Source organism: Bos grunniens, chromosome 6 (genome assembly GCF_055505025.1).
Source record: "Bos grunniens cultivar Pamir isolate PY7600 chromosome 6, Bosgru_T2T1.0, whole genome shotgun sequence".
Classification (NCBI taxonomy): domain Eukaryota; kingdom Metazoa; phylum Chordata; class Mammalia; order Artiodactyla; family Bovidae; genus Bos; species Bos grunniens.
Window position 1 is genome coordinate 17,263,144 of NC_141170.1, and position 13,296 is coordinate 17,276,439.

General features: G+C 38.2%; 1 protein-coding gene across 3 annotated transcripts in view; it reads right to left on the reverse strand.

The window, feature by feature from the left end:
• Positions 1-13,296, reverse strand: part of ARHGAP24 (Rho GTPase activating protein 24) — a 614,546-nt gene that overhangs the window by 435,926 nt on the left and 165,324 nt on the right. The gene's annotated exons all lie outside the window — the stretch shown is intronic.

A 13,296-nucleotide genomic window follows, 5' to 3' on the forward strand; every position in this document is an offset into this window, starting at 1 on the left:
ATATACCCTTAGGTCTACTTTTATGTGCACTGATAATTTTGATAAAGGTTGTAGGGAGTAAAACTTGATCTACTATAATATATATTATTTGGGAGGGCAAATATGTCAGATGGCAGGTACTCAATGAGGGTTTATTTTAATTAAAGACAGACGACAAGGAGGAAGCGAGTGAAAGAAGAAAGGAACAAGAAAGAAAGGGAGGAAAGAAGGAAGCTTTCCCACTCCAAATGAATTAAAATCTCATCTACATTAAATAGTCATGCTCTAAATATTAGCATCTCTGGGCTAACAATTCATTCTCTAGCACTCACGTATTAAACATTGCTTTCAGAGGGACTTCTTCCTTCTTGAAAAGGAGATAATCAAACTGAACATGCAAAAAATATAGTAACTGGTACACAAATATGGCATGCTATGGAAATTTACAAAATGGCTTTGAAAAATATTCAAATTAACTTCTAGACTTATAATTAAAAGGAAAACATCTGAAAAATTAAAATCTACATTCTATTTTAAACTCTTGAATATACTTTAAAAGCATTTGGTAGCATACAGGATTAGTATGTACTATGTATTTCTATAAAAGTATTTTGACGGTAAGATATCTCAAACTAAAAAAGGCACCAAAACTACAAAATGTAAAATTTCTCTCAAAATTCACACAATATCCTTTACTTTTGTTGTAAAAGATAAAGTTTCTTTGTGATTTATTTAATAAAGAAGATCTGTCAAGCTGACTTCTCTGAAGCACAGCAGGTCTCCACTCTAACCAACTCAACGCAAAGATATGGCTCTAGCTACATTCAAAGAGGAATTATAAGGCTCAAAAGAGGATCAGAAATGAGAACACCTTGATACTGAGAACCAAAGAAAATGAAAAGTGTATACATCTGTTGCTAATGGATTAGCCTGAGGTGTAGAAGTTGTTAATAAGAACCAGATTCATTATCTGGTAAGTTTTCAGACATGCCTCCAAACTGGTTATTATCATAATTATATGATGAAAAGAGCTTGCTCCAATATTAAACATAAAAAATAAAAATGTATTTTTCCTAGTCAAGTTTACTAGTGCTATAATGTTCTGTCCTCTGGCTTTTTTTTCTTTGTATTGGGTAAAAGAATTTTGGAACATTAATAAAAGATGCATTTCAACAGTTATTAAAATTTCAAGCTAAAAATATATTAGAAATCTTCTAGGGCAACCTTCTGTTTTTTGTTTTGTTTCCTTTTAAGATGAGCAAATGAGTCTCCAGATTAATTGTTTAGGTTTTTAGTAAGCAGAGTTAAGATTAAATTCAGGTCCTCTGATCCTTGCTAGACCCCAATCCCATTTGTTATCAAATGTAATTCACCCCCACGCAAATGCCCACAGAAGCTAAAAGGAGGTGGTGGAGTTTACAGAACCTCTATCCATCATATGCCCAGTGCAATTTCGTTTACAAAGTTGTCTTCATCTGCAAGCTTTATTTTGCAGGTAATTTACCTCTAAGAATATCACCTGATGGCCTTTAGAGAAGAGACAACTTCTCATGTTTTTCCATTTTAAATCAGCTCACTATTAAAAGAAACTTTCTGGGTCAGAAAGAAAGACTAAGTATTCAGGATACAAAGACTTCGGCAATCACTGCCTTTATAACTCCCTCTCAAGCATTAGTTAGAAACTTGCATGGACAATAAAATATAGGGCTAATGTTTTTGCAAACTTAGACAAAAAAAAAAAAAAACCACAGAGATTTAATCCCCATTATGAATTTAAAACAATCTCAGGTAAGAGTGTCATCACTTGAAAAATGTATACTTTTCCAGAATGATTTTTTATAACCATATACTTTGAAGAGTTAGACATTTGTGTTGAACTCAAGTTTATGATACTGATAGGGACAGAGTAAAGAGATGAAGTAGGTGGTTAAATAGTTAATCCCTCAAGAGATTGTAGTCATTATAAAGAAAAAAAAGTATGGGAGACCACTGTAAGTTAAGGATCACTCAAGAAAGCAGGTTTGCTTAACCACAAAGCCAAGCAACAAAACCATGCAACAGAAGCCTGAGACATGCCACCAAACAATAAAACAATGATAGTGTGAGACCCACATCTTGTCCAATGAGTTCAGTAAGTTAATGACTCCTAGGATATGCTCCTCTCTGCACACTCTGAGACATAAAGAACCAGAGCTCCTCAGAGTCCTCCCAACACATTGCAGCATCATTATTATCTGTCTATGTATCAATTCATTCTCTTCATGGCTCTTTACTATGTTACTATTATGTGTTCCAAGGTTGTCTCCCTTATTATAAACCAATTGTCATTATAAATTATCAACATTAATGTGATCTACTAGATGATTTTTTTTTTAATTAATTATCACTGGTGACATGAATTAAGTACTAAATGCTCTAGTGTGGGGAATATCTAGAAGGAAAAAGAGCCAATTATCTCTTTATCCTTTGCATCTAGTTTGTTCTTGGCCCAATATATAAAAGACTTGATCCTCATTCCTCATTGGAGAAACAGTTTATGACACCCTGAATTTCTCTGAGTTTCTTTTTTTTGTCTCTGCATCTCTGTCTTGCTGTTTTCTCGTTCTCCATTCTGTTTTTTCAGTGTTTGATTTCAGGGATTCTCATGGTTGGGAAGGGGGGATAGGGAGTGGAAGGAAGATGAGGATTAATGTCTGCAAATGCTCCAGATTATTCTTTTTTAACCCATTAGTGGGAACCACCACTAACACGATGACCAGTGAAAATGCCCTCAGTGGGCAATGGTTTTGACAGGCTAGTACATGTTCTCCCCAGTTCCCTGTCACATGCCTAAGAAGACAGTCCCTGGTACATTTCCTGATTAGCCATTTCCATTTTACAGATAGTAAAACAGTCATCAGCCACTGCTTGGTATCACTTTTGTCTTGCGTCAGAAACAGAATACATCACATCTGTTTGTTGTCCGTGAATTCTCTTCATTGTATGTTTGTAAAGACAGCCAGAAATAAAACTCAGGTTTATGTCAGGTGGTGCTAATGGATCTGAGCAGGATAATATGAAATAACTAGAAGGAGGGACCACCTGGAAATGCCTACACAGCTAACAGAGGTTCCTTTCATGAATGACTGTAAAAACTGAGTCCTGGATGGGGCAGGTGGGATTTAGCAGGGTTTTTATCCCATCTTGGCTGCACACTCTGAGGACATGTCCCAAGCTGCCACGTATCATCTACAGAAGCTAACATCTCCTATCCTAGGACCTCTCAGCAGAAATTAAGTTATTAACCTAATTCCTAGAACTTAAGGATGCCTATAAATTGCCATTATTTAAAATGATGGGTTCTTCATCAGGATTCCATGCAAGCTACATTCCTATTTATCCATTTCTTCTTTTTTTTTTCTCCCTTATTTGATAAATAAACCTACTCAAAAACATCTCAACTCTAGTTTAGATCCCGCTCGCCTCCTAAGAACATTTTTTTTTCCTTTCTGACCTCCTTTTATTATTTATTTCATTGTTCTGCCCAGTTCTGCCACTTGTTATCTTTGGAACATAGATTATTTTAACCCTTATGAAGCTCAGTCTTACACAGAAAAAACTGCATAGAGTATAATAGTACTATCAGAATTAATGAGATAATAATATAAATAGGATAATGAACAAAGGACACAGCACATAACCATTCACCAAAAAAAAAAAAAAAAAGAAAATTGCCTCCTTTCATTTCCCTGGAAAGCTACAGTAAAGTCAGATTATGTTAAAAATATCTTCAATTTTTATTACCTGAAATTATTTTTTTTGAGTTTTATTTATTTTTTTAAACTTTACATAATTGTATTAGTTTTGCCAAATATCAAAATGAATCCATCACAGGTATACATGTGCTCCCCATCCTGAACCCTCCTCCCTCCTCCCTCCCCATACCATCCCTCTGGGTCGTCCCAGTGCACTAGCCCCAAGCATCCAGTATTGTGCATTGAACCTGGACTGGCATAAATGCCTCTTTGATATGTGAAATTGAGGAATTGGGGCTTGACTTTGTTCCACTTTAAAATAAAAAAGCTAATTACTATATTAGTTCCTGAGCATTTAGTAAAATCACTAACATAATTCATAAAAGAAAATCTGAGATTTTCAGAGAGACATCAAAACAAAAGTTAGAAAAGTATCAATTATATGGAATGCTACCAAATACAAGCCCTCAAGGATAGCATTGTGCTCAGTCATATCTTACTCTCTGTGGTTTCCTGTATTGAACCCATCAGGCTCTTCTATCCGTGGGATTCTCCAGGCAAGAATACTGAAGTGGGTTGTCATTTCCATCCTGAACCAAGGATGGAACCCACCATGTCTCCTGCATTGGCAGGCAGATTCTTTATTACTGAACTAGTTGAGATAGCATATTCCTATTTCCCAATCCTAAGAGGGGAGAACAAGTCAGAAGTAAAAATGTAATTTCTATTAAAATAACTGATCAGAGATGTGTAAACCTGGAAAGGCAACAAATATTGCTTCTGCCAATAATTATTTCTATGATCAAATCAAATTATGTGATTCATAATGTCTTAATTACAATGTTGCAACTTTCAGTTCATATTATGTATTTTGACAGATATGTATTTGAGTTTCCTTACCCAGTAATATTATGATGTGTTACAAGATTTATAAATGAATACCTGATATTTAATTGACCTCCCCTCTGTAAGTGTTTTGGACAAGGACACAAAGAATGTCACAGTCTCTGCTTTGAAAAAGGAATTCATTGATAGAATCTCAAACAGTAAACAACAATCTGATGAATGATTTATGCATGTTTGAAAACCCAGCCAAGTTTTCTATTTCATGAGTTTCGTATTTCATAATTTTGGAAAGAAAAGGCTTCAGAGGGAGCAAAATACTTGTTTATATCTTTTTTTTTTTTTTTTTAGTCAATCCCATGGGATTTTTATTGTTATTTTTTTTCTAATTTTATTTTATTTTTAAACTTTACATAATTGTATTAGTTTTGCCAAATATCAAAATGAATCCGCCACAGGTATACATGTGTTCCCCATCCCGAACCCTCCTCCCTCCTCCCTCCCCATACCATCCCTCTGGGCCGTCCAGTGCACCAGCCCCAAGCATCCAGCATTGTGCATCGAACCTGGACTGGCAACTCGTTTCCTACATGATATTTTACATGTTTCAATGCCATTCTCCCAAATCTTCCCACCCTCTCCCTCTCCCACGAAGTCCATAAGACTGTTCTATACATCAGTGTCTCTTTTGCTGTCTCGTATACAGAGTTATTGTTACCATCTTTCTAAATTCCATATATATGTGTTAGTATACTGTATTTATGTTTTTCCTTCTGGCTTACTTCACTCTGTATAATAGGCTCCAGTTTCATCCACCTCATTAGAACTGATTCAAATGTATTCTTTTTAATGGCTGAGTAATACTCCATTGTGTATATGTACCACAGCTTTCTTATCCATTCATCTGCTGATGGGCATCTAGGTTGCTTCCATGTCCTGGCTATTATAAACAGTGCTGCGATGAACATTGGGGTACACGTGTCTCTTTCCCTTCTGGTTTCCTCAGTGTGTATGCCTAGCAGTGGGATTGCTGGATCATAAGGCAGTTCTATTTCCAGTTTTTTAAGGAATCTCCACACTGTTCTCCATAGTGGCTGTACTAGTTTGCATTCCCACCAACAGTGTAAGAGGGTTCCCTTTTCTCCACACCCTCTCCAGCATTTATTATTTGTAGACTTTTGGATCGCAGCCATTCTGACTGGTGTGAAATGATACCTCATAGTGGTTTTGATTTGCATTTCTCTGATAATGAGTGATGTTGAGCATCTTTTCATGTGTTTGTTAGCCATCTGTATGTCTTCTTTGGAGAAATGTCTATTTAGTTCTTTGGCCCATTTTTTGATTGGGTCATTTATTTTTCTGGAGTTGAGCTGTAGGAGTTGCTTGTATATTTTTGAGATTAGTTGTTTGTCAGTTGCTTCATTTGCTATTATTTTCTCCCATTCTGAAGGCTGTCTTTTCACCTTGCTAATAGTTTCCTTTGATGTGCAGAAGCTTTTAAGGTTAATTAGGTCCCATTTGTTTATTTTTGCTTTTATTTCCAATATTCTGGGAGGTGGGTCATAGAGGATCCTGCTGTGATGTATGTCGGAGAGTGTTTTGCCTATGTTGTTTATATCTTTAAAGCATCCTCAATCATTTTTTGGAGAAGGCAACAGCACCCCACTCCAGTACTCTTGCCTGGAAAATCCTATGGACGGAGGAGCCTGGTGGGCTTCAGTCCATGGGATGGCTAAGAGTCAGACACAACTAAGTGACTTCACTGTCACTTTTCACTTTTGTGCATTGGAAAAGGAAATGGCAACCCACTCCAGTGTTCTTGCCTGGAGAATCCCAGGGACGGGGGAGCCTGGTGGGCTGCCATCTATGGGATCGCAATCATTTGGGAGAATGACATTGAAACATGTAAAATATCATGTAAGAAACTAGTTGCCAGTCCAGGTTCGATGCATGATACTGGATGCTTGGGGCTAGTGCACTGGGACGACCCAGAGGGATGGTATGGGGAGGGAGGAGGGAGGAGGGTTCAGGATGGGGAACACATGTATACCTGTGGCGGATTCATTTTGATATTTGGCAAAACTAATACAATTATGTAAAGTTTAAAAATAAAATAAAAAAAATAAAAATAAAAAAAATCCAAATACATTAAAAAAAAAAAAGAAATTGCAAACAGAAAAAAAAAAGAGTTAAAAAGAGAAAAATGTTTTAAATAAACATTGTATTTTTATCACAATTGCATATGAAATGAAGATATCTCAAAGAGGAAATTTTGAAAACAGTGAGCATTTTAGATGTGGAATTATGTTATACCTGTGATAATGACTAAAACTGCCTTCAGTGAAGATTTTTGTTTAAGTATTCAAGATGCAAACTAAGAACACTTGGAACATTCGTGAAATCTTTGCCTGATTGGAAAACGGACTGCTCATTTTCCCCCAGTATGCTAAAAGGTAAAGTGCCCCAATTCCAAAATATCTGTGGATATTCCATGAATATTTAGTAGGCAAATGTAAAGATTTGGGGAAAAAATAAAAGGATTAGTTCAGTGGAAGAATTATGAAAGTATAATTTCTAGAAAGCAGCTGCATTTGTGGGGCTAAGAAAACTTCTAGAAATCTGGAATCAAAGAGCAGCTCTGAAGCCATCAGCTCCGTCTCCTCATTTAACAGAGGAAGTCCTGAGAAAACTAAGTCAGGATGATATGCTCCATTAATAGAGGCTTAAGTCCATAACACAGGAGGAACCTTTGGCTCCTGCAGCAAGCACTATGTGCTTTGTAAAACACAGAAATTTACAGGATGTCAACTTTCTCATTAAAATCTAGAGGAAAATGTAAGTCTTAAGTCTAGTCACTAAAAAAATTAAAACTAGGAAAAACGGTTCAAAAATAGAAACAGGAATTTTGGCACTGCAAAACTGTCTGAAAATGTATTAGAGTCTTACAGCTGATGTTTCTGGCCTTCCTGGAGAAGCTTCTGAATGCTAAATAACACAGTCAAGTTAGGGTTATATTCAGTTCAGTTCAGTCGCTCTGTCATGTCCAGCTCTTTGCAACCGCATGAACCGCAGCATGCCAGGCCTCCCTGTCCATCACCAACTCTCGGAGTCCACCCAAACCCATGTCCATTGAGTCGGTGATGCCATCCAACCATCTTATCCTCTGTCGTCCCCTTCTCCTCTTGCCTTCAATCTTTGCCAGCATTAGGGTCTTTTCAAATGAGTCAGTTCTTCACATCAGGTGGCCAAAGTATTGGAGTTTCAGCTTCAACATCAGTCCTTTCAATGAACACCCAGGACTGATCTCCTTTAGAATGGACTGGTTGGATCTCCTTGAGGTCCAAGGGACTCACAAGAGTCTTCTCCAACACCACAGTTCAAAAGCATCAATTCTTCTACGCTCAGCTTTCTTTATAGTCCAACTTTCACATCCATACATGACCACAGGAAAAACCATAGCCTTGACTAGATGGGCCTTTGTCAGCAAAGTAATCTCTCTGCTTTTTAATATGCTGTCTATATTGGTCATAACTTTCCTTCCAAGGACTAAGCGTCTTTTAATGGCACGGCTGCAATCACCAACTGCAGTGATCTTGGAGCCCCAGAAAATAAAGTCAGCCACTGTTTCCACTGTTTCCCCATCTATTTGCCATGAAGTGATGGGACCGGATGCCATGATCTTAGATTTTTGAATGTTGAGCTTTAAGTCAACCTTTTCACTCTCCTCTTTCACTTTCATCAAGAGGCTCTTTAGTTCTTCTTCACTTTCTGCCATAAGTGTGTGTCATCTGCATATCTGAGGTTATGGATATTTCTCCCAGCAATCTTGATTCCAGCTTGTGTTTCTTCCAGTCCAGCATTTCTCATGATGTACTCACATATAAGTTAAATAAGCAGGGTGACAATATACAGCCTTGACGTACTCCTTTTCCTATTTGGAACCAGTCTGTTGTTCCCTGTCCAGTTCTAACTGTTGCTTCCTGACCTGCATACAGGTTTCTCAAGAGGCAGGTCAGGTGGTCTGGTAGTCCCATCTCCTTCAGAATTTTCCACAGTTGGTTGTTATGCACACAGTCAAAGGCTTTGGTATAGTCAATAAAGCAGAAATAGATGTTTTCTGGAATTCCCTTGCTTTTTCGATGATCCAGTGGATGTTGGCAATTTATGTTGTTTTATTCAAATAATCAGTGTCCATGGCAAGTAAGGTCAGGAGTATTGCATACTCAACCCATATCTAGGTCAGTGAGCTCACATCTACAGATTCAGTTTTTTATTCTAGTCATCCACTTGACAATTTCTCAAAACTGATCACAAGGTAGGCCAAATAGAAGATGTGCATCTACTTATCTGAACTATCTTTTTTTTTAAATTTCAATGAGGGATGAAACATTATTTAGGCATGTGTGACCCCATACTTAAAAAATAAATTTAAGTAGGAATACAGGTTCATTGGAAGGACTGATGCTGAAGCTCAAATTCCAACATTTTGGCCACCTGATGCAAAGAACTGACTCATTTGAAAAGACCCTGATGCTGGAAAGAAGAAAAGTAAAGATATAAGCATCTGAATGCAGAGTTCCAAAGAATAGCAAGAAGAGATAAGAAAGCCTTCCTCAGCGATCAATGCAAAGAAATAGAGGAAAACAACAGAATGGGAAAGACTAGAGATCTCTTCAAGAAAGTTAGAGATACCAAGGGAACATTGCATGCAAAGATGGGCTCGATAAAGGACAGAAATGGTATGGACCTAACAGAAGCAAAGATATTAAGAAGAGGCGGCAAGAATACACAGAACTATACAAAAAAGATCTTCACAACCCAGATAATCACGATGGTGTGATCACTCACCTAGAGCCAGACATCCTGGAATGTGAAGTCAAGTGGGCCTTAGAAAGCATCACTACGAACAAAGCTAGTGGAGGTGATGGAATTCCAGTTGAGCTCTTTCAAATCCTGAAAGATGATGCTGTGAAAGTGCTGCACTCAATATGCCAGCAAATTTGGAAAACTCAGCAGTGGCCACAGGACTGGAAAAGGTCAGTTTTCATTCCAATCCCAAAGAAAGGCAATGCCAAAGAATGCTCAAACTACTGCACAATTACACTCATCTCACATGCTAGTAAAATAATGCTCAAAATTCTCCAAGCCAGGCTTCAGCAATACATGAACCGTGAACTTCCTGATGTTCAAGCTGGTTTTAGAAAAGGCAGAGGAACCAGAGATCAAATTGCCAACATCCGCTGGATCATGAAAAAAGCAAGAGAGTTCCAGAAAAACATCTATTTCTGCTTTATTGACTATGCCAAAGCCTTTGACTGTGTGGATCACAATAAACTGTGAAAAATTCTGAAAGATATGGGAATACCAGACCACCTAACCTGCCTCTTGAGAAATCTGTATGCAGGTCAGGAAGCAACAGTTAGAACTGGACATGGAACAACAGACTGGTTCCAAATAGGAAAAGGAGTACGTCAAGGTTGTATATTGTCACCCTGCTTATTTAACTTATATGCAGAGTACATCATGAGAAACGCTGGACTGGAAGAAACACAAGCTGGAATCAAGATTGCTGGGAGAAATATCAATCACCTCAGATATGCAGATGACACCACCCTTATGGCAGAAAGTGAAGAGGAACTAAAAAGCCTCTTGATGAAAGTGAAAGAAGAGAGTGAAAAAGTTGGCTGAAAGCTCAACATTCAGAAAACTAAGATCATGGCATCCGGTCCCATCACTTCATGGGAAATAGATGGGGAAACAGTGGAAACAGTGTCAGACTTTATTTTGGGGGGCTCCAAAATCACTGCAGATGGTGACTGCAGCCATGAAATTAAAAGATGCTTACTCCTTGGAAGGAAAGTTATGACCAACCTAGACAGCATATTCAAAAGCAGAGACATTACTTTGCCAACAAAGGTCCATCTAGTCAAGGCTATGGTTTTTCCTGTGGTCATGTATGGATGTGAGAGTTGGACTGTGAAGAAGGCTGAGCACTGAACAGTTGATGCTTTTGAACTGTGGTGTTGGAGAAGACTCTTGAGAGTCCCTTGGACTGCAAGGAGATCCAACCAGTCCATTCTGAAGGAAATCAGCCCTGGGATTTCTTTGGAAGGAATGATGCTAAAGCTGAAACTCCAATACTTTGGCCACCTCGTGCGAAGAGTTGACTCATTGGAAAAGACTCTGATGCTGGGAGGGATTGGGGACAGGAGGAGAAGGGGACGACAGAGGATGAGATGGCTGGATGGCATCACTGACTCGATGGACGTGAGTCTGAGTGAACTCCGGGAGTTGGTGATGGACAGGGAGGCCTGGCGTGCTGCAATTCATGGGGTCGCAGAGTTGGACACGACTGAGCGACTGAACTGAACTGATGCTGGAAAAGATTGAAGGCAGAAGGAGAAGGGGATGACAGAGGATGAGATGGTTGGATAGCATCACTGACTCAATGGACATGAATTTGAGCAAGTTCCAGGAGTTGGTGATGGACAGGGAGGCCTGGAGTGCTGCAGTCCTTGGGGTTGCAAAGAGTCAGACATGACTAGTGACTGAACTGAACAGGTTCACAAAGCTGTGCTGAGGGTCTTGCTGATGCATTTAATTGATTCCATCAAGCTCTTCTATGACTATGACACAAACAGGAACAAAGAGTTTGAAAGAAATAATTTAGCACAGTTAAAATATATTGGTGGGCCAAAAAGTTGGTTTGTGTTTTTCCATAACATCTGACAGAAAACCCTGAACTTATTGGTCATGATGATCATGCCTGGATTGAAGCTCAAGTTTAAGCAGGGAAGGTGGGTGGCCTGGTAATGAGCTCTTAAGAGCAAGAAGCTGTGGGTGTACTGCCTGTGAGAGGTAAAGGGTGAAAAAAAGAGAACAAGATGCAGCCCCAGGTACAACATCCTGGGTAGTCGAGATGGTCATAAACAGCCACAAGTTAGCCAGAGAAACAAGAATAACCAAGATGGACCTGTAGTCTCCTTACAGCCATAGGCTATTAGGAAGAGATGCATTTGTCCTTTTTTATTCTTCCTCCCTGCCAGTCCAGAAATGTCAAAGAGAAGAAAAAGGTACCCAATTCATGGTCCTCATACATGTGTAGACACACACACACACACACACACACACACACACACCCAGTGCTGGAGAGAGGGGAGAGAAAGTGTACCTGTGCTTCCTGTCTATGTGAGGTAAGCCATCCAGGCTGGCAAGCATTGGGGTAGGGTGTGTTGTTGTTAATGTGTAGTTGCTAAGTGATGTCTGACTCTTTTGTGACCTCATGGGCTCCTCTGTCCATGGGATTTCCTAGGCAAGAATCCTGGAGTGGGTTGCCATTTCTTTCTCAAGGAGATCTTCCTAACCCAGGGATCAAACCCACCTCTCCTACACTGGCAGGCTGATTCTTAGAGGGACATAAATGAGACTTAAATCAAGCATGAGGCCTGAGTTTTAAATTAGGTTTGAATTTAATAATTTAAAAATGGTAGTATTTCCTCAAAAGGTTAAACACAGAGTCACTATATATCCCATCAAACCCACTGTTATGTATATAAGCAAGAGAAATGAAAATGTATGGCTACACAAAACCTTATACATGCTCACGGCAGTGTTATTCATAAATGCCCCAGAGTGGGAAACAATCCAAATGTTTGTCAGCTGAAGAATGGATATATATATATATATATATATATATATATATATAAAATGTGGTATATCATTACAATGGACTATTATTAGGCCATATAAGTAAATGAAGTGCTAATACAGATACAACATGGATTAACCTCGAGAATATTATGCTAAAGGAAACCAAAATTCAGAAGGCAAGAATAATAATTCAAGCAACCAGGATTGCTTCCTTTTTACACAAAAATTGATACAAAATATTTCATAAATCATAATTTACAATTGATAGTCACTGAATAAATAAACATATGGAAATAACATTGGAAAATAGAGACCATCTGAATTTATGCAGAATAAATCTAAAGAAGAAGGGACAGAAAGATTGAGTGCTCAATAGAAATCTAAAAGAAAATAAATAGAAAATATCTATGGAATACTTTATATACCGGGGGGAGAAAAAGTAACCCTTTAAAATACATTACTCTCAACACTAAAAATATAAACATTCAAATTACATTTCCAACCATTCATTTTTTCCCTAAATTCTTTTCTCCACTAGTTGGGGTTATAGAAATAACCCTAAGTTTATGCTGATGGTTCCACTTATTGAATTCCATCACAAACACAAAAGCCTGCAGTCAGTAAGTACATGTTAGAAGCAGAACTCAAGGGATTCAACTCCAGTAGTTCTCTCTCCAAATTGTTATTCCGGAATAAGTGCTGTGAGTGAGACGAGAAAGTTAGGGCTGCCTCCCTCTGGGTTGGTCCAGTTTTGCAAAGAGAATCCTTAAAGCCTCCTCAGCTGTCATCAAAATCATTTGGTAAGCTCTGAAGGGGTCCCAAAAGTAATTTAAACAAAGAGAAAAGACATACTACAGAATTTAGCATTAGTTTTTTTTTTTTTTTTGAGAATCCGTTTAAATTCAGTGTATTGGCAGCATAGATCACAAGGGAAAACAAGTTATTTTCTGCTCCTATGTTAGCATTACTTACAAGGGCTGATCATCTACCATTTCCATTTTGTTATACAATAAATAAGGTGCTTATTACAGATATTGATTTCTAAACTGCTGCGTCAGAGTATTCTGATGGTAAAAGACGATGAAAATGA